The sequence below is a fragment of the Heteronotia binoei genome, chromosome 13 (genome assembly GCF_032191835.1).
Source record: "Heteronotia binoei isolate CCM8104 ecotype False Entrance Well chromosome 13, APGP_CSIRO_Hbin_v1, whole genome shotgun sequence".
NCBI classification, from domain to species: domain Eukaryota; kingdom Metazoa; phylum Chordata; class Lepidosauria; order Squamata; family Gekkonidae; genus Heteronotia; species Heteronotia binoei.
The window spans coordinates 60,331,431-60,353,075 of NC_083235.1; the positions used below are offsets into that span (position 1 = coordinate 60,331,431).

A 21,645-nucleotide genomic window follows, 5' to 3' on the forward strand; every position below is an offset into this window, starting at 1 on the left:
AGAAGGGAGCCGATGCCTTTGGCTGTGGGAAGCGCCGGGGTGGGGGGCTGGAGGTCAGGCGCAGGGCCCGGGGAAGCGGCGGCAGGGGAGGCGGGCGCAGGTGCTGCCGCACGTGGCCTCGGCGGGGCTCCCCCTCCCCCGCGACGGGGGCGGGTTCGCGCGTCCCCTCCTTCTCTCTTGCTCGGGGCTCCAGGCGGCTCGGGCGCAGCCGCGTGCTCTGCCAGCCTGCCAAGCCGGAGCCGGGCGCACACAAGAGCTGCCGCCGCCTCCTCCTGCTGCCGCTGCCGCTTTCTGCGCCGCCACTTTCTCCTCCCGCCGCGGGGCTGCCCCGGGGATGTCGCTGAGCGCGAGGGGTTCCGGGGCTCCTGCGCTCGGCCGCCCCGATCGCGGGGACCACTGAGAGAGCGTGAGTAGGGAGCGAGTCCGTCTGCGGGGCTGCCCCGGGGAGGTGGAGGGGCTTGGCTTGCCTCCCTCGCCTCGCTCGCCGCCTCTTCGGGGGCTCTGCGCGGGAAGGGGGGCTTCGCCTCAGCTCGGGGGCGCGTCGGCGCGCGCGCTGCTTGGGGGGAGAGGAGGAAATCCCCGCGGCGGCGGCGGCGGGGAAAATCCTGGCCGGAGGCGCAGCTGGCGCGAGGAGGGGGCTGGGCTGCCCGTTGCAACCTCTCCCCGCTCCGCCGCCGCCGCCTGTGGTGTTTGGGGCTGCTGAGGAGCCGGGCGCTGCGAGATGATTCATTCGGTGCGGGGGAGGCGCTGAGACACTTGGCTAATCCTCTCTCTCCCCCCCCTCCCCTCCCCTCCCCATCATGGCGAGCAGCGCGCGCGTTTAGAAGGGGGGAGCCTCAGCTGCTGCCTTGTGGGTGCCGGGGAGGTCAGCGGCTCCCAGGGCGTCTCTCTTGCCCCCCCCCCTCGCTCCGCGGCAGAGGCTTCCCCGTCGAATGTCAAAGTCCCGGGGACGCGACCCTTGACCTCCTGTCCCTGCAGTGGGACGCTGCTCTCTGGAGAATCCCGGGCGCGCTCGGGAACAACTTGCTGGGGTTGACTTCTGAGGAAGCCCGCGCCGCACCAGCGTAGTCGGGGGCGGCTGGGAATCTGGCTCGTGCAACTTCCGAGGGCCTTCCTCGGATTAGGAAGTCGAAATAGGTCTGGGGTTAACGCTGAGCGCGGGGGTGGCGGTGGTGGTGGGGGGGTTTCGCTCAGCTGAACGAGGGCTGAAACTTCTCGATCGAAAGGGTCTGCGTAGAAAATCTGAGACCGTTTGGGAAATGCATCGTTCCCCCTTCCTCTTTATCCCTCCCCCCTTCTGCTAGGAAGAGGTTATAGGCTCTAAAGAGTTGGAGGGTGGGGGTAATGCGAAGCAAAAGCCTTCTCTTTATTGTTTCTTCTGCAGCCTTCATAGAGAAGTTGGGTTGCTGTGCAGAATAACAATACAGAGAGCTAAGCTCCCTGAACAGATCTGCAACACCATCCCAGGCTGAATTGCTACAGACTGGAAGGAGAGGGGATTTATAACCCAGCGGTGCCTCTTTCCCGGCCTCCCCCTTTCCCCCCCTGTGTTATCACACACACATTATTACACCTCAGCAGGGAGCTCGCAATGAGAGCTTCCCTTAGAAATCATTATGGAAGCAGTCTGGAGCAAACTAGCTCCAGGGGAAATAGGAGATAACTTCAGCAAGCGCCAAGCCACAAAGCCAAATGCTAGCTGTGGTTGAAGATTACTGTATTGTGCAAATTCATACCTTGTCTTTTGTCTCTTTTCAACCCCCCCCCCCCTCCCAGTTTTACAGATTTGATATCTGTACAGGGACCTTAGGCTGTGTTCTTTTGGCTTTGTGAGATAGTGTATGAGTAGGAGCACAGAAAAGAGAATAGGCTTAGGAGTAGCATTTTGTCTAAATTGTCAGGATGTGTGTGTGTGGGGGGGGTGGTGCGCAGCCCACAGTTATGAGACAGTTGTAGAAACTCTGGTTGTGTAGCCTAGTTGATACAAAAGCCATGGGGAAGGGGGAGGGTTGCGAGTGTGTTTCCAGTTTGGAAATGGGATTCATGAAAGCCATTGTGATTAAGGGGAGATGTGATGGGTGGAGAGGCCTGAGTTCAAATCCCAGATCAGCCCTGTGATACAGTCACAAGAGGTAGATGTAGGTGAATCCACACAACAGCTGCCTGCATTCCTGGCTTGAAACTGTAGTAGCACAGAGGTGGAAGCATCGGATGTGGCCTGGAAAAAGCAGTAATCTTTTCTCTTAGGGCATCCCCCACCTTGATACTGTGGTTGGCTAGGCAAACTTTATATGCGGTCTACACTCATCAGCTTTCCCCAGCAGCACTGCGAACTCAGTGGGATACGTTCATGCACCTGATCCCCCAAATAAGAGTTCTGTATTGGCTTCACATATGAAAATTCGTAATAGTGGATTATCCCTGGGATGTTGAAGAAAATGAACCAAGATTAAAATGGTAAAGTCAGCTGCATTTTAAACTAGTTAAATGTGTGATTGGTTACTTCTCCAAACAGAAAATCTGTTGTTGAGGAACAACGCCTTCTGGTAGGAAACAGGAAATGGGATCAAATAGCATTAGAAGGTCCATTGATATTCAGATCTCTCTAGACATATTTTGAAACAATATAGCTGTAAACGCATGGGATCTCTGGTCAGGTTGTCACATAACATACATCTGGTGTTCATGCTGGCTTCTTAAGTTCTTGTTTAAATAATGGCTGCAGACAGGTATATCCCCATGACTTGCTGATCTGATGCCTTGTCCTCCCCCCCCTTGAAAACATCTGAATGGATTGTGTTTTAATTAAATATACCTATTAATTATATCTCTTTGATGTAAAACGTGCTGCTTTTTCTGTCTGTAAACCCCTTCTCATTAAGTTTGCATTTTGAATTCTTAGCAGAGATCTTAATTAGGGCTATTGTAATAGTCACGTTAACACTAATTAAAATCAGCCCCTGTAGGTGAATGTAAATTGTAAAGGAAAGACTTGTATGACGTTTGGGCTGATTAAAAGGAAGGCAAGGGTAAAGAATTTATACTGTCTTATATGTGGATTTGGGATGTTCATGATCCTTCCCTCTTGCCACTAGTTTTTCAGTTCTCAGAGCCTATTGTGCTGCTGGGAGGAAGAGGACAGGAGTATGAATGGCACTTTCGGCAGTGGCATAGGGTTAAGTGCAAAATCATTAATTTTGAGCATTTGTACCTTGATTTTAATTTTGTGGGGAAAACTAGTACCTAAAGAACTTTGTTTCAAGTAAGATTTCTATATCAAGGATGCTTTGAGGATTTTTTTTGGGGGGTGGGGATGACAAATCACTACATATTTTATTGAATAGAGAAATAACAGATGTTATTGCTGTGATCTGATATATTGCCTTTACAGTTAAATCAGAATTTTCGGAGTATTAAGATAGTATAGATAGGTTAACCAATGTGCCCTTAGTGGTGAGTCCTTGTCCTCTGGAATTCAGCATTTTGTTTGTGTTCCGGTGTACATATGGCAAAAGGTGATCACCAAATTGGAAAGTGGCAATGTTATAACCTGAAGCTCACGTTGGCACTTCCGTTTAGATGTAGGCAGTAGGTAACCTTTAGGGAGAGCCATGGCAGTGCTCAGAGTGTTGGTCTAGGGCTGGGAAAACCCTGGTTCAAAACTCTGCTTGGCAATTAAACTCACTAGATGACCTTGGGGCAGTCTTTCTCAGCTTAACTTTCCCTGCAAACTTTTTGTGAGGGTAAAATGCAGGAACGGATCTACATGTTTTGAGGGGGGGGGAATTAAAAAAATGATGTCCCCTTATGGGCCCATTCTATTTTATGGGTGAATTGAATAGACTCCATACCCAATTTGGCGTCCCCCCCCTCTGGCGGTGCCCAGGGTAAGCGCCCCCTCTGCTCCCCCCTAGATCTGGCTCTGGTAAAATGGAGAAGGAACAGGAGGATTATGTACACTGACCTGGCTTCTTGAATAAAGGGTGAAAAACAGTTAACATTTCTTGCAGTGCTGGAATAAACCCTGGGGAGGCCCCTAGGCAGTCAAAATCTTGGGGGCCCCCTTGCAAATTATCTCAGAGTTGGAGCACCTGCCCTGCCACCCCTGCTGCAGCCTGCAGGCACCTTCTCAATAGCCCCTTTGACGAAGCTGTGGGGGAAAGGCAGAGAGGCAAACTTGGCCACTACACCAGCAGCCACTGAAAGCCAGTTTGGTGTAGTGGTTAAGCGTGTGGACTCTTATCTGGGAGCACCAGGTTTGATTCCCCACTCCTCCACTTGCACCTGCTAGCATGGCCTTGGGTCAGCCATAGCTCTGGCAGAAGTTGTCCTTGAAAGGGCAGCTTCTGTGAGAGCCCTCTCCAGCCCCACCCACCTCACAGGGTGTCTGTTGTGGGGGAGGAAGGTAAAGGAGATTGTGAGCTGCTCTGAGACTGTTCGGAGTGGAGGGCGGGATATAAATCCAATATCTTCATCTACCTCACAGGGTGCCTGTTGTGGGGGAGGAAGGGAAAGGAGATTGTGAGCCGCTCTGAGACTCTTCGGAGTGGAGGGCGGGATATAAATCCAATATCTTCATCTACCTCACAGGGTGCCTGTTGTGGGGGAGGAAGGGAAAGGAGATTGTGAGCCGCTCTGAGACTCTTCGGAGTGGAGGGCGGGATATAAATCCAATATCTTCATCTACCTCACAGGGTGTCTGTTGTGGGGAGGAAGGTAAAGGAGATTGTGAGCCGCTCTGAGACTCTTTGGAGTGGAGGGCGGGATATAAATCCAAAATCTTTTTCTTCTTCTACTGCACCAGGCAAGTCAGGCATAAAGCAGCACTGTGCATGTAGGCTGGGAGGGCTGCAAGCGGGGGGGGGGGGGGGGAACCGCGGGTGGGGGGAGCCAGCCCAGGGCATGGGGCCCATAGACCAGTGCCTGCTTGGCTTAATTGTTAATCTGGCCCTGATTTCTTGCTTTTTTTTTTAAAGTTTCAATATATTTCCTTGCCTTTTGAGCATTAATTTTGGCTTTGCTTCTGGGCAGAGAAAACTTGGTTATTGAGGGGGAGGGAACTGAATGAGAAATGGCCATGGAGCTTCTTATTTCTGCTCTGTATGCCAGTTTCAGAGTATTAAGGAAACCAGTTTTCTTTTAGTTCATCACCCTCTGTCAGTTAGTCTTATGCAGAATAGTTGTCTTCTGTTTCTTCAGGGAAACGACAAACAAACAAATAGGTTTTCAGGCATTTAAGGCTGCATTGGTATCGTATTTTGGTTAGGAAAATCCATTGTTCCCTCGAAATTTATGGGGCTTTTGTAGAGTAGTATCCCATATTTGGGGCATGTGAAAGTAATTTAGGTTTTATGCTACAGGAATAACTCAATAAAATGAGAACTAATGACAGGCTATCATCTTACATGATTTCTATATGCATTATTGTGTCTTTAATTTTCACTCCCCCCCTCCCCCCCAGGTCTTTCCTGGCTCTTCTGAGACCACTTTTACCACAATGTTTTTCTAGAAGCGAATTTATATCGTTTTTTTCCTAGTGCATAATGTTTCTATCAGTTTTCTTTCCTGCCAACTTTTCAATGATTGGACTCTTGTCATTGTTAAACCACTCCCCCTATGAATGATTTCATTTTTAAAAACATGGCCCTAAAATAACAATGTAATATTGTAGCATTGCAATGATAGTTTAGCATATCTCTTCAAAGGAAGGAGATTGTGGCGCTGTTCACACAGCGTTTTGAGTTCGTGTTAAACTGACCCGGTTCTGTTCCGGATATTATCGATCAGATTGCCATACTGCAATTCAAATCACTCCACAGTGAAACAGTCTTCTGCTGTCCACATGACGGCACCATGCAGTTCTTTTCCCCCCTCCACTGTTATGTGCATAGGTTAAAACATTATGTGGTATGCACATATCGCTAAGTATTAAAAAAGAATGGCTACCGTAAAAACGGATGTCTGAGGCTCCTTTTGCTCTAGGACAGCCTTCAGACATCTGGAAGTTGGTTAATATCGCAGCAGAACTATCCAGACGGAGGAAACTACGAGGTGAAACCGGAGAACTCAGAAAACACCGCAAAGGACAGGTAACAAATTAATCCCATTCCGGGAAGGATGGGGGGGGGGGCTACCATGAGTTAATACCGGAAGGCAGATGTTGCTGTCTGATCAGCCACTTTAAATCCGGAAGGAAACAGCAACGACATCTGATTATACTGTGTGTCTGAACAGGGCCAGAGATTTCCTTTTTTTTTTTTAAATGAAAGCTGGGAATGAAGAGAACCTAATTAACCTATCAAGAGCCCCATGGCGCAGAGTGGTAAAGCTGCAGTACTGCAGTCCTAAGCTCTGCTCACGACCTGAGTTTGATCCCGGTGGAAGTTGGGTTCAGGTAGCTGGCTCAAGGTTGACTCAGCCTTCCAAGGTCGTTAAAATGAGTACCCTGTTTGCTGGGGGGAAAGTGTAGATGACTGGGGAAGGCAATGGCAAACCACCCCGTAAAAAGTCTGCCGTGAAAACGTCACCCCAGAGTCAGAAACGACTGGTGCTTGCATAGGGGACAACCTTTACCTTTTTGATTAACCTATCATTATAATGCTGAAGCATTATATTGATATATTAGGGCCATTTAAAAATGCAGGATGCTGTGACGCAATTGGTAATGGCACCTATGACAACAGCAATGTCCCTTGAAACCCCTCATTATTTAAGCTGTGTGCGGAAGAAAATACACAACTGTAAAAATACACAGGGGGCAGACATGTGGAAGAACCCTGCTCAAACAGATTCCAGTGCTTATTGACTCCCAAGTAAATCAGGACTAATTCCATTGTGCAGAAAAGGTCTTACTGTGCTTGAGAGAGACTAGCTGATAGGCAGCATTTCTGCCAGAAAATTCTTTGGCTACAGGCTATAATCTACAGAGAGGTTCCACAAAGTCTTTTGTGATAAAGAATATCTGCAAGGGACCTGTAGGATACGTGCAAGGCAATATCTGGGGAGTGAAGAGATACAATAATGTATTGGAAGTAGTGTATCATGAACTGCTCTTTCTTGTGTGGACAGTGGTGCTCATGTGCTGTTTGCATGTGTTTTGTAGACAGGTCAGGGATAAATGCATGATGTATTAATGTGTTTTATGAGCAAGCTTAAGTAGACATGCCTGAATGGTAGAGTTTCCATTACTTGCTGGACTGGGAGTTGTGTGGAAGGATAAAGATGTTCTTCTGAGTAAGTTTAAAATATCCTTCTTTACTAAAAGAAATCAACAGTGTGTATTGATTACGCCCATTTTTTAATGTGGGAGATTTTTTTTATCCTGCTTTTATTTGAAAAATATGTCTGCTTACAATAAACTAAATTTACCATAAACCATGAATCCACTATTATTTGCAAACTGATGAAAGAAAGACAATGGATGGCCCCATTGAGATCTTGCGTGGTTCAATGGTTAAGAGTGGCACACTCTAATCTGAACTGGGTTTGATTCCCCACTCTTCCCTATGCAGCCAATTGGGTGACCTTGGGCCAGTCACAATTCTCTCAGAACTCTCTCAGCCCCTCCTAACTCACAAGGTGCCTGTTGTGGGGAGTGGAATGGAAGGTAATTGTAAGCTGCTTTGAGACTCCTTAAGGTAGAGAAAAGCATGGTATGAAAACCAACTCTTCTTTTTCTTCCCACTTTTTGTAGAGTGCTTAAATGCTCTTTTAAAAATCTCACAAAATATACTGTGCACCCAAAGGGGTGCATTAAGAGGCTTGTCCACTGCTAGAACTAGTAAAGTAGCTTTAGTCTTGCCTATATGGGAAGGCATATGGAAAAGTAGGCTTCTGGTTTTCATACTTGCAAATTCAAAGTCAAACCAGTCTGTTGCATTCTAAGAATTTAGGAATTGATCTAGTTCTTAAGTTTTCATTAAGGCTTTGAGATATGGTTTTACTAGTAAGGAATAAAAATGCTACCAATTTTATATAATTGCTTCTTGAAAATGTTTGTTGTCTTTATAACAACACTGCAAGAAGATGGGCTGTTTGTTGCCTTTGTATTATGAGTTAAGAAAGAACTGATGCTTGCTTGCTGGTTAAGAAAGAATTGATTATTCTAGTTTGTCCAAAGCGTTGCACAGGAGAGGGACATCATGGCTGAGCAGGACTGGGAGCTTCCTGCTAGTAGGAGGAGGAGGGTGGAGAAGAAGTTTACTTAGAGATCTTGGGAGAGATCATTGTAAGTTGCAGATAGATAGGGATGAAACCTAAATGATAGGGTTGCCAATCCCCAGACGGGGGCAGGGGATCCCCCGGTTTGGAGGCCTTCGCCCTGCTTCAGGATCATCAGAAAGCCCGGAGGGGGAGGGGCGGAGAGCAATTTCTGTTGGGCACTCTATTATTCCCTATGGAGACAGATTCCCATAGGGTATAATGGAGAATTGATCTGCGGGTATCTGGAGCTCGGGGGAGGGGGCTGTTTTTTGAGGTAGAAGCACCAAATTTTAAGCATAGCATCTAGTACCTCTCCTCAAAACACCCTCCACGTTTCAAAAAGATTGGAGTAGGCCGGGGGTTCAGTTGAGCCCCCCCCCCGAAAGGTGCCCCTATCCATTATTTCCAATGGAGGGAAGGCACTTAAAAGGCGTGTGGTCCCTTTAAATGTGATGGCCAGAACTCCCTTTGGAGTTCAGTTATGCTTTTCACATCCTTGCTCCTGGCTCCACCCCCAAAGCCTCCTGGCTCCACCCCCAAAGTCCCCAGATATTTCTTGAATTTGACCTGGCAACCCTACTAAATGAAAGCATGGAGGGAATGTATTGGATTGCTGTGGGAAATGAAGAGACCTCACTTCACCTTGGTGTTGTAGCTTTGTGTATAATGGTATGTGCAGCCCTCTCCTTGTAAATTTTGAAAGGTGAGTTATATAACACAAGTACAACTCAAGTACTTGTGAATTCTGGTTACAGAAGTTAGAACCTGCAGTTCTTCTCTTTTTTTGTTTTTTTGCAATTCTGGTTTTATTTTAATTTTAAATTCATAATAATTCTCAATGCATTATATAGACTCTTCAGTTCTAAGCATCGTTACACAAAGTAAGTGTTGCTAAAGTCTGGGACACCATGGCTCAGTAAACATGGAATCTGGTTGCAATTTAAATTTTAAATTTTATCTATTTTTGCACTAGAATTTCATCTAACAGATGTTTAAAGCCTGGTGGGTGTCCATTTTCATCTTTACCCCTTCTGATGACTGAAAAGAAACTTGAAAATGCTTTGTATTTGACATTGAAGGGAAGCTTTCTGCCTGGAGAAGTAGTTGTGAAGAAATTTTCCTTTATGAAGTTAGTTCCGCTCATAGAATATTCTACCCAAATGTCTCCCTTGCCTTTTAGCTCTTTTATTTTGAAAAGTTTCCATTGGTCTGGAACCTACTAGTAAAGTTTATAACTCCTAAGTATTGCATTCTTACTGGAGGTGCAGTGATTGTTAGGAAGTCCCAGCATTGTGACTGATTGTGCTTTTAATGACTATTCCAGATTGCTGGGGAGGATTTCCTCTGTGTTAATTGCTGTTGTTTTTAGGCTTCTTCATTTTGATTCTGGCAGTGAAATGAAGCTAGATTTGCTCCTAAATCTAGCTTCAGTTTGGTGTAGTGGTTAAGTGTGCGGACTCTTATCTGGGAGAACCAGGTTTGATTCCCCACTCCTCCACTTGGACCTGCTGGAATGGCCTTGGGTCAGCCATAGCTCTGGCAGAGGTTGTCCTTGAAAGGGCAGCTGCTGCTAGAGCCCTCTCCAGCCCCACCCACCTCACAGGGTGTCTGTTGTGAGGGGAGAAGATATAGGAGATTGTAAGCCACTCTGAGTCTCTGATTCAGGGAGAAGGGCGGGATATAAATCTGCAATTCTTCTTCTTCTTCTTCTAAATGCAGGCTTGTTTACATACGTGTTAAGACAGGGGTGTTGAATTCATATCTTATGAGGGCCAGATCTGACATAAATGAGACTTTGTCGGGCTGGGTCATGTGTATCATAAAATGTAATGCCAGATAGCAGAGATACAAACTTTATAAAGGGCAAAGACAAAGATTTTTTTTTTGTAACCCTCCCCTCCTTAAAATAAAACATGGTTAAAGTCAGGGCATTTGTTGAGCAGGAATGCACAGGAACACAGTTCCAGTTGGCTTGGTGTCAGGGGGTGTGGCCAATTGCAAATGAGTTCCTGTAGGGCCTTTTCTTTTTTTAAAGCCCTGTGTGAAACAATGGTGATGTCAGGGGTGTGTGGCCTAATATGCAAATGTGTTCATGCTGGGCTTTTTTTGCTAAGAAAGCCCTGCTTAAAGTACTAGCACTCTTGCAATATTGTGGTCAGTATTAAAGCAAGCTTTCCCTTCCGCATCTCCCCCCACACTTCATCTCCAAGGCCTCAGCCAATGGAGAAAATAGAGGCTTTGCTCTGTAGCTTCTGTGCAATTGAGAAATCCTGGCGAAGCAAACTGGGACACAGAATGACACAAGAGAAAGGGAGAAGGGGCCCTGATAGTTGCTTGTGGGCCTGATAGGAGCCCTCCAGGGGCCTGATCTGGTGCATGGGCTGCATTTTTGACACCCCTGGTTTAAGAGATAATCTGAAGGAACTGGTCTACATCACCAAGAAAATCCAGAGTGTTACAGTGACACACTAACCTTGCTTTACTGTCTTGGGTCATTCATAAGTCTCACATGTTTTGCGAGGAACTCTGCATTGCACTTACCTCTGTATATCAGAGATGGCAAAAACAGTTATTGTTTATACAAGTTGTTAATGGGAATGAAGGAGTGAATTAGAAGTCCTTGATTTAGCTCTCTCTTTCAGCTTTCTTTAGTCTGTGATATACTTTCAGATTGAAGAGGGGGATGTTTTACATTGTAATCCTATGCAGAAGTATTCCATTGAATCCCTTCTGAAATCAGTGTTCTCAGACAAGTAGATTTGCATAGGATAATACTGTTTAGTATTTTCTGAATCTTGGGTGTGGTACTGTGGAGCGGTCATTAGAACACATTGGTTTTGTGTATTCTGCTGTAGCCTTCAGTCAAATCAGTGTTGTAAGTTTTCATAGTGCTTCTAGATGTATCCTGGAAAAGCCAGAACCAACTCTCAAAATCAGGACTGGTAGTGTTAAATAGATACAGAGGCCATTTTATTGTCTTGAATGCCAATTGGCTAGTGCCTGTAATGAGTAAGATTACCCTCCAATTGGAGCCAGAGCACATTTGAAAACCTTTCAGCCTCGTCCAGAGCGGATTTGATTTAAATAAAATCTCTTCTTGATTTAAATCAAATCACGATTTAAATCAACTAGTCAGTAAGACTTGATTTAAACCATAGTTTTCTACATAAATACTCTGTTTTACGGCCTGCTGCCATGATAGGTTTTCTCCTTCAGGGAAAAAATAATGTGATAAACCTCGGGTTATACACACAAAAGAGCCAAACTCTTGTGGAGTATTCTGCTCAAAAAGTTTCACTTTCATTTTTATTGCTTGCCCCTCCTTCCTCACACTTAAGTTTCTTCCTGTGCAGATCTATTCCACTCCAAGCAGTCTTTTTCTATTCATTGGACTTTTTGAAACTTAGCACTTAAGGAGTTGATTCTGTGTACATAGGTTTGTAGAATAATGAGATTAAGATCTTTTTCTCAACTCTGTTAGTTTTATAACATTTTTGCTGTGTAGAAGAGGCATGTGATCTCTGAAGACACAAATTACAGTTTTGAGAACTGCAAAACCAGGCATCTGTGTTCTGTGATAATATCTTGTAGACAGAGAAACTGCCCAGTAAGAGAAACCTCTGGAAGAGCATGACATTGTGAATGGATTAATAGAATTTATTACCAAAAATTGCATGAATAAACAGCCTTATGCTTTATAATTAAAAACTAATCCTTATTTCATGATGGAATAACCTTTGGATGATAATATATTTTCCTCAAAAAGCATTTTATTTTAAAAATCCGATTTAAATAAAAAACATTTTTTTATTTTTTAAAAATCATTGATTTTTATTCTCCCTGGCCTGGTCTAGCCCTTTTTTGTTGTTGCTTAGGTCTTGGGACTGGAATTAGGAAAACTACGCAAACGGATCTCTTCTTCTCCCACCCCTCACAACCTTGCTCCTCCATTGTATGTATGTAGTATTGGTGCTGAATTGGGACTTAAGCCACATTAATAGTAAGGAGGGAATTGCATTTCTTGAAATTAATAGTTGTCTGTGTACAGCCAAGATCTGATAATTCTGTGGAGCTATTTTGCAATTCACTGTCCTCACTAGGAATGAGGTTTATTATTCATGCCAGTCAGTATAGTGCAGTGGAATCCAGAGATACTCTAATGTGTGAATGGATACAGGCTGTGTTTCTGTAGTATTTTTGCTGTTGGATAGTTCAAGGAAGGAATATGGATGAGCATGTTAGCTTGTATTTGGTACACAGGCTTCTACACTGTTAGCTAAATGCTAATTGTAAGAATTATGCTAGCATGATGAGGTTCCTGTTGGATTTTGTCTGAGCATTGAGGAACATTTGTCAGCAGGGCTTTTTTTGTAGAAAAAGCCCAGTGGGAACTTATTTGCATATTAGACCACACCCCCTGATGACACCATTGTTTCACACAGGACTTTTTTGTAGAAAAGGCCCAGCATTAAGTCATTTGCATATTAGGCCACACCTCCTGACACCAAGCCAGCCAGAACTGTGTTCCTGCTCAAGAAAAGCCCTGTTTGTCACAACTAATATGGAACGTGGTGTCTAGAAACTAGTCCAGCAGAGATAAAGATGGAGGGACTTCCAGGGGTACATAAATAAATGGCATTGTTCAAATATTTTAGTTCACAAGGTAGTTTATTGAGCCCCGTGGGGCATATTTACTTATTCAGCGTGTAAATGCAGATTTTTAAGTGCACACATTTACAAAATTAGTTTGTCATAATAATTTTTCAAAACATACCAGCTGATGGCAGGTAAATACCTTTTGAAGGTTACTTGAGATAAGAAAAAGAGTATGTAGGAAACTCCTTAATTTATTGGAGCATGTGCATGTTGAGTGTTGTGTAGACAGTATAAATAGCTTTGCTTTTATGAAACATCTAGGGTAGAGGGAAAAGCAGAGGAGGATGGAAGTTCATTGCCCCTAAAGAGCCCATACAGTACTTACAAAAATGGTGGAAGATGCATGTGAGTTTGACACGGTGTGAATACCTGGATTATATCCCTTTGGGGAAACAAAGGTCCTGAATATCACAATGTAATGACTTAATGAAGACTCCACCAGTGACAGTACTTATGAAATACTAGAAAAGTGGTTCTCTCTTTCTACTTCATTTGGGTGTTCAGGTTTTGCTACTTTAATGCATACCCATTCTGTTCTGTTTTTTTGACTGCCCTTCTGTTCTCAGTGCACAGTTGCTGATTTCAGATGCTTTTCCTACATAAATCTTTGTCCATTCATATAATTCTAGTTTCTCCTGCTGTCTAGTATAGTAGATTCTGATCTCATTCTTGATAACACCTATACACTTTTATTCTCCAATCCTAAATGAAATGGGAGCCCGGAACCAAACCTGCACTTTTATTTTTATTCCTGAATTAGAGAGGAAGCTGAATATTATTTGGTAGTCTTTGTTCAACCCAGACTGGGACAGAACCTTAAAAAAAACCCAAGATTACCAGTTAAGAATCAGAGTTAGTCTAAAAAAACAGATATATTCACTGGCTCTAAACAGACAGAAAAATGTCTACATACAAAATACATTTTTTAAAAAAAATGCTTATTCTTTGGATGTTTAGGTTTGTGGATTGTTCTCTTCAAAGCTCTAGGCAGCAGGAATTGAGGCACAATTGTACTGTTTTAAGACTGTAGTTTGTTGTAACAGACTACAGATAAGCAGCCTGTTAGAAGATGAAGCAGGTGACAGCATTTCTCTGTGTTGCAGAGTTTCTCCTCCATGTTGTAGCGCTGAGATTGTCTTTGCAGCTGTTAGAAGTACTGCTGGAAAAAAATGTTTATAAATTTGGACCTAAAGGCCACCATGTGCATAAGTTCTTTTGCTGATCTTAATGGAATTAGTCCTGTGTAGCTTCAAGCAGAGCAACAGTTTCCCATTGCCTAGGGCAGGGGTCCTCAAACTTTTTAAATAGGGGGCCAGTTCACTGTCCCTCAGACTGTTGGAGGGCCGGACTGTTGTGGTGGCTGCCGTTACTGTACAAGGCCGCGGGCAGTCAGTTCTCCGTCTTCTGCATCTCTCTCCCTTCCCCACACCACACACCCCAGCCTGGGAACTCACCTCACCATCGCCTCACTCTGTCTCTGCCGCCTCAGCCCAGTGCCGGAAGTGTGCATTGCTAACGCGAGTTTAGGTCGAACGTCACTTCCGGTCTGATTTTGCCATAACCCGGCGGGCTGCATCTGGTCCGCAGGCCGTAGTTTGAGGACCCCTGGCCTAGGGCCTAAGTTGGTAGCTCCAAAGAAGGGGGATCTGGCAATAAGGGGGATGGCATGTGAGTATGGGAGAGTAAATGGATGTGCTTTTGGAATTTACCATCTATATCTTTGTCATCTTTCAGTATCCAGTAATAATCCAGATATAGCATATTGTTTCCTGTAGATTCCTTTTCTGTTTCATTCTTTATGAGTTGCAGCAACTTCTGTATAGTGTGTATAATCAATCAGCAGTAAGACTTGGGTTCATTAGGACAATATTAGAACATCATAATACAAAACCCCCAAAGCTGATTTGATTATTGAAAGCTTGTTTTAAATCAGAATCTTGTTACAGCTGAAAATGCTGTGGTTTGACTCCCTGAGCTATCCCATGGATTTCAACAGCACTATTTAAAAAGGTTAACAAATTTATATTGGCTTTGCCTTACTGGCTGTAATCAAATTCCCTCATGATTTTGAGTCTTCTCAAGTACCTCTTAAATTACTGTTACCTCAGATATGTGCATAATATTACTCTTTGTATTTGTAAAGTTGATGTCCAGTATATGGATGTCAAAATATTAAAACTGGGGAAGAGACTGGGCTGGATGGGGTGCTATACAGATGGAAGAGACCGCTGAGGTGCACAGAAAAGTCCTGGTAAAACAGAACCCCTATTGTCCTACTCCCCAAAACTGGCAGGAGCAGAGAGGTGTGCATACATGCAGTTCTCATGCTTTTTGCAAATGTTGGTGGCAAGGAAGCAGTGTACAGTCCTGTGCTGTCGCCCTTCAGAGTTACTAGTGCATCCTCCCTTCCCTTCACATAGGATCAGTGGGGGCAGGGGTTGTGCTTGGAGAATGTGAAGTCCTTAAACAATGAATGTCCCATTGCAGATTAAGGGCTATAGGGTGAACCTGTAGTGAATCCAAGAGCCCAGTCTGTTAAAACAGTGCATTGGGGGTAGAAAACATCTGCACTTGAATTAGGGTTGCCAATCCCCAGGTGGTGGCAGGGGATCCCCTGGTTTGGAGACCCTCCCCCCGCTTCAGGGTCGTCAGAAAGCGGGGGGAGGGGAGGGAAATGTCTGCTGGGAACTCTATTATTCCTTATGGAGATGTATTCCCATAGGAAATCATGGAGAATTGATCTGCGGGTATCTGGGGCTCTGGGGGGGGGCTGTTCTTTGAGGTAGAGGCACCAAAGTTTCAGTACAACATCTAGTGCCTCTCCTCAAAATACTCCCCAAGTTTCAAAAAGATTGGACCAGGGGGTCCAATTCTATGAGCCCCCCAAAAAGGTGCCCCTATCCATTATTTCCTATGGAAGGAAGGCATTGAAATGTGTGCCGTCCCTTTAAAAGTGATGGCCCGAACTCCCTTTGGAGTTCAATGATGCTTGTCACAGCCTTGATCTTGCTGTGACAAGCATCACTGAACCCCAAAGTCCATTTGCGCGGCTTTTGCGACGGGAGTTTCTGGCTCTTCCGGCTGCTCCGCGGCATTTAGTGCGAAATCCGCGCAGATCCTGCGCGATGAAGAGGGGGGTCGCGCCGGCTGAACGTGAGTGCGAAAACGCCCTCAGTGTGTGATTCTTGAGCAGTTCTCCTCAGCTGGATCATGTTAAGAAAAATAGGTGGTAGAGCAGGAGTTGAAAAGAGTAAAAATTAAATAGGAATCCAGTGACACTTTAAAGACTAACAAAATTTATTCCAGTTTTTGAAAAAAATGTTTTAATTGATATTTCAGTTACGCAGTTAGTTTAAAATATATAGACAACTACAGCATTATAAAAATAATAACAATTTTAAAAATAGAAACTTTAAAAACTATGAGCAGAATCTATAACATAGTATAGGTAACCCATCACTTTTATATAAGTTGTTGTGACTCTTGGTGGAAGATGCTTCTCCCCCCTCCCTTTTTTTTTGCCTCTACCACCCTCCTTTTCTGTGGTGGGTGCTTGGGATGTAACAAATGGCAAGAACAAATACACAAACTGAAAATTTTCTTGAGTCTATTGTTGAATATGTTTTTTAGGGAAGATCAGGACTGCAGACTGTGATATTCTGTTTGCCTTAGGTCAGGGGTCCTCAAACTTTTTAAATAGGGGGCCAGTTCACTGTCCCTCAGACTGTTGGAGGGCCGGACTGCCATTACTGTACAAGGCCGCGGGCCGTCAGTTCTCCGTCTTCTGCATCTCTCTCCCTTCCCCACACCACACACCCCGGCCTGGGAACTCACCTCACCTCGGTATCACCTCACACTCTGTCTCCGCCGCCTCAGCCCAGTGCCGGAAGTGTGCGTTGCTAACGCAAGTTTAGGTCAAACGTCACTTCCGGTCTGATTTTGCCATAACCCGGCGGGCCGCATAAATGTCCTCAGCGGGCCGCATCTGGCCCGCGGGCCGTAGTTTGAGGACCCCTGCCTTAGGTATTCCTCTGTTGGTTCTTGGGACCCTGTCCTTTCTGCATACTTAACTTTCCTCTTGACTTTTTTAGGAGGACAAGAGGGTGAGGTTTAGTAATGTTCTTTGCCTCTTATGATAAATTGTGATTTCCTAAAATTCTAATTTCAGGTAACCTGCGAATTAATATATGGGTTTTGTGAAACAGTTCAAGTGTTCTATTTAATCAAAACAATTCATTCCTTTTTAGCAATTTGTCAGCTTTATTTTTGGCAGTTGAAATGAAAAGTAATTTTAAATAAAGATTTAGGTCGTGTTGGTACATTGTAAGCAGAAGAACACAGGCTTTTTTAATATGTGGAAACCATGCTAATATCTTGTGTGCTCGGTGCCCTGGAAACAGTTACTGTAGTCTGTCACAACATTGATGTGAAAAGAATTATCAAAGTCTTATTTTTTTTTCTTTCTAATAATCTTTCCTTGCTTTATTTTGAGCAAGAAGAAATACAAATAACATTAAACCCTATAGGATAATTAGCTGATTAAGTAGCATATTTTGTTGTTGGTATTGTATATGTAACCCTTTTGAAGGCAGACCTTCATTAGTTAGCAGGCAAATTGTAGATAGTCTCAGTGCTTGCTATGTGAATGGGCTGAGGCTGTTGAAGCCTGGTTTATAGTAAATGTTGCTTTTTGTTTTGTTCACTGTCAGCAAAATCCTTTTAAGTATGGAAATGAGTTAGAATTTTGAAGTTACACAAGTATGAGTAAAGTTCTAGTTAGTTGGTGATGACAGAACTGCATCCGGAGTGGCATTCTGAGCAGATGGCTGTTGCTGTATAATCCTTCTGTAATTAACTGGTTTTGTTGTTTGTGTGTAATTAGATCTATTGCAAACACAATAAGGGGCTTCCCCCCACCCAGATCTCTCCTCAACTGCTGGACTACAAGTAGGTGCCAGGGGTTTTGCTAGATGTTTGCAGAAGTGTAGTCTTAGGAAGTGGGTTTTGCTGGGAACATTCCTCATGTCAACGTTTTTAAGAATCTCTACTCTTCAGAGTGTTAATTTCACATTGGTGAATGGCTAGGCCGCTATATAACGCCCTTTATAACTAAACTTCCATGCAATTCTCCTCCCGCCCCCCATTTTAAACTGTTGTACTTCTGGAGGGGTTACGATTGCACCAAGTGCATAGTAGTTCGTAACTGGAACACTGCAGCGCTCATTTGCCCCTTCCCTGCTGCATTGATAAATCTTGTCTGTGCTGTGCCTTTCTGCAGTCAACACAGAGAAATGAGAAAAAAACCTTAATTCCCCCCCTCCAATTCATTGCATGTTTGTAGGTTCAACAAGCAGAGGTCAAACATGTTTAGATCTAAGGAATATGAAAGAAAGTATAACGTTTCCCTGTTATACTTACTGGCCAATTTAAAGTCTCTCTGCAAGCAACGTTAGAATAAACTGGACAGTATCAGTTGGACTACTGCAGATTGTTCCCAAGGAATGATTGTTTATATTTGCTGAAGTATTGTTTACTGAACTCTGGCACAGATGAGCCCCAAAGGATTAAATGTTTTTATTACCGAATTCAGAAGAACTTGATTCTGTCTCATGGATGCTGGAGGATAGAGCGGCACAACGAAAGAGGGCAAAGAACTGAGGAATTCTGTTGGCATTTCCATTTAAAAATGCACACTGAGAAATGAAGAACAGCAGAGGCCCACCCTTTCCCCCTGGACAAAATGGGAAATCCGCAAGCCTCCCTAAAAAAGTTGACTTGTAATTGTTCAAATGTCATGAGGAGCTAGTCTTGGAGAGGGAATGGTGATGCATTCTCATGAATGCTGTGACTTCTGTAGAGGCCGAAGCTAGCTAACTCCTAACTCAGTCAGTGTGTGCAAAAGTTCTCTGGGATGTAGAGAGCTGTGTCTTCTGCTAGGACTGCCAATCCTCAGTTGGTGGCAGGTGATCCTCCAGTTCGAAGGCCCTCCTCCCACTTCAGGGTTATTAGAAAGCAGGGCAGGGGTTTGAATGTCTGATGATTTGCGCTCCATAATATCCTGTGGAAACTGGTCCCTATAGGACTTAATGGAGAATTGGTCTGTGGCTATTTGGGGCTCTGTTTTTTGAGGTAGAGGCTCCAGCTTTTCAGCAGTTCTATGAGCCCCTGAAGAAGATGCCCCTATCCTCCATTATTTCCAATGAAGGGAAGGCACTGAAAAGGAGTGTGGTCCCTTTAAATGTGATGGCCAGAACTTTCTTTAAAGTTCAGTTGTGCTTGTCGCAGCCTTGCTCCTGGCTCCACCCACAAAGTTCTCAGATATTCCTTGAGTTGGACCTGGCAGCCCTAACTTCTGCAGGTGCTGGTGCTTTTATAAAAGCATCTACCAGGCCAACTTTCCATTTCCTTAATCAGTGCATGGTGATACATGCATACTTTACTAAGCAATTGTGACAGCCATAAAACCAGTACAGACTGGTAATCGAGCAAGACATGCCTTTTTGTGTACAATGAAGATCAAAGAAAGTAAGGCCAAAGGGGCTTTGCGCTAGGACATGCAGTGATCATGGTGCTGCTCTTTGTGAGATTTCTGTGTAAGGAGCACTGATGCTGAATGCTAAGCAGATTTGTCAGGGTATGTGTGGTGCGGTGCATCAAAGTTGTTACACCTTGTTCAATCAAATTGTCTCCCAGTCCTTTCTACTCCTGTAATTACAGGGATATGTCCTTCTGACTGTCCCACCAATTAAAGATGCTCATTTGGTGGGTATGTTTGAGAGGGCCTTTTCTCGAGCAGTTCCCCAGTTATGGGACAACTTCCGCAGGGAGGTGTGCCTGGCCCCCTCGTTGACAATATTCAGGAGGCAGTTGAAGACAGTTTTAGGGACTACATTTTGATTGATTCATTTTTTTTTTATTATTGGCAGTACTAATTGGAGTTTTTAACCTGTGACTTGTATAGGTTTTTATAATTGTTTTGTATTTTTATAATGTTTATTAATATTGCAAGCCGCCTTCAGTTCTGCAAGGGAGAATCAACACATGTTTTAAATAAAGAAAAATATTGTATAGTCTGAGCAGGTTATCAAGTATACATTTCTCCTGGATACGAATTCTTGTTATATGTCTTCCTCATATATCTCTTCCTTTGAAAGTTTTGATTCATGCCAAATTAATTTTTTTAAACAAGGAAATCTTATTGATATGAACTTCCCAATTTCTTTCATTTTGCAAACTTAATTTCACTATAGCGGAGTTTGAGTATAAGCTTTTGTGGAAGCTCCTACCTTGAATAAAACTTTGTTGGTCTTAAAGATGCCGCTGGACTCAAATTTTGTTCTGCTGCTTCAGACCAACACAGCTGCGCCCCTGAATTTAATTTCACCATGTACATCTACCTAGAGCAGGGGGTTCGAACTCATTTGTTATGAGGGATGGATCTGACATAAATGAGACCTTGTCGGGCTGGGCCATGTGTGTCATAAAATGTAACGCCAGGTAGTAGAAATACAAACTTTATAAAGGACACAGACAAGCAAAGGTTTTTTTTTAAAAACTTAAAACATGCTTAAAACATTAGCACTCTTGCAAGATTTAACAGTTTCTGATAACTGATACCTCTGAATTATTGGATCAAAAACTGGAGACAATGTCTGTGCTGTAGCAATCTTGATTATGCTGTTCAGGTATTGTTCAGGTGTGTTTCTGTAAGTTGCAAACCTACTTTTGATGTATTGATGTTCATTGTAGAAACTCATGGTAAATGCTTTGAGCCTAAGATCCAGAGGAAAACATGAAATGACTGGGTATTGTGAGCTTTTGTACATAAATTGCTTTGTGTGCTAAGAACATGTGAAGGCATCATGACACAGACTGAGGGCTATGTGTTTGTCTACAAAACTATAGTCTTCCCCAGAGAAATAACTACAAGACAGTGCAAAAATACAAAGACAGCAATGTGTAGTGGTCAATATCAGCCTGCAATCTAGAAAGTCTAAATTCAAAACCCCCAATCTGCAAAGGAAATGTGCTGTGTGAACTTGGTGTGGACACACACTCTTATCCTAATCCACCTCACTGGCTTGGTATTATTTCTTATCTAAATAGTTCACATTGCTTTCCTACTGAAAGAGACTGGATTATGACGGCATGAATATAGTGAAAAAGAGGAGGGAAACCCAGTTGTACCCGGGGGAGCCAGGCATAACAGTCTAACAAAACAATCACTCTCTTTCTCCCCCTGCCCATAGCAAGGCAAAAAACTCATACCTTGAATGAAACTTTGTTGGTAGGCTTCCCAATTCTCAGGTCCCAGCAGGGGATCCCCTGATTTTTCAGACTCCTTTCTGCCCCAGTCATGTGGTTGGCAGGGGGAAGCCCCACCCCAACAGCCACCATGTGCATTTCCACTTTGGAAGGCTAGGAGAAGCTTGGAAATGGCTTGCTTTTTAGGTGTGTGTGCCTTTAAATCTGTAGGAGCCAGGCTGGATGGGGGCAGGGTAAGCTAGCAGAACAACATGGCTGCTCCCAGTGAACTGCTAGAAAGGAAGGAAAACCAAGCCCAACAAACAGAGGGGTTTGTTTTATATTCTTTTCAGAAGTCATTTGCACAGTAAAATAGAGAGTAAAGAGTAAACTAGAACCTTTGGTTTCCCTGTGTTTGTCTGAAGACCTTGGTTGAATATACAACAGATAGTTACATTCAACAACTCTGTGAGTAAATTGCCCCAGTAAGATCACAAAAGTGTGGGATTGCAGACTGTTTATTTCAGCTGCTCTCTGTGTGTG

At 44.0% G+C, this 21,645-nt stretch overlaps 1 protein-coding gene across 3 annotated transcripts in view; it reads left to right on the plus strand.

The window, feature by feature from the left end:
* The first annotated feature begins 267 nt into the window (after nucleotides 1–267).
* Nucleotides 268–21,645, plus strand: part of RBFOX3 (RNA binding fox-1 homolog 3) — a 509,742-nt gene continuing 488,364 nt past the window's right edge. For 2 of the 3 annotated variants that reach the window (XM_060253332.1, XM_060253333.1), the window contains exon 1: nucleotides 268–406. The gene's annotated coding sequence lies outside the window, so the exon portion shown is untranslated. The remainder of the gene's footprint in view (nucleotides 407–21,645) is intronic. The other variant, XM_060253334.1, reaches the window with a different exon arrangement.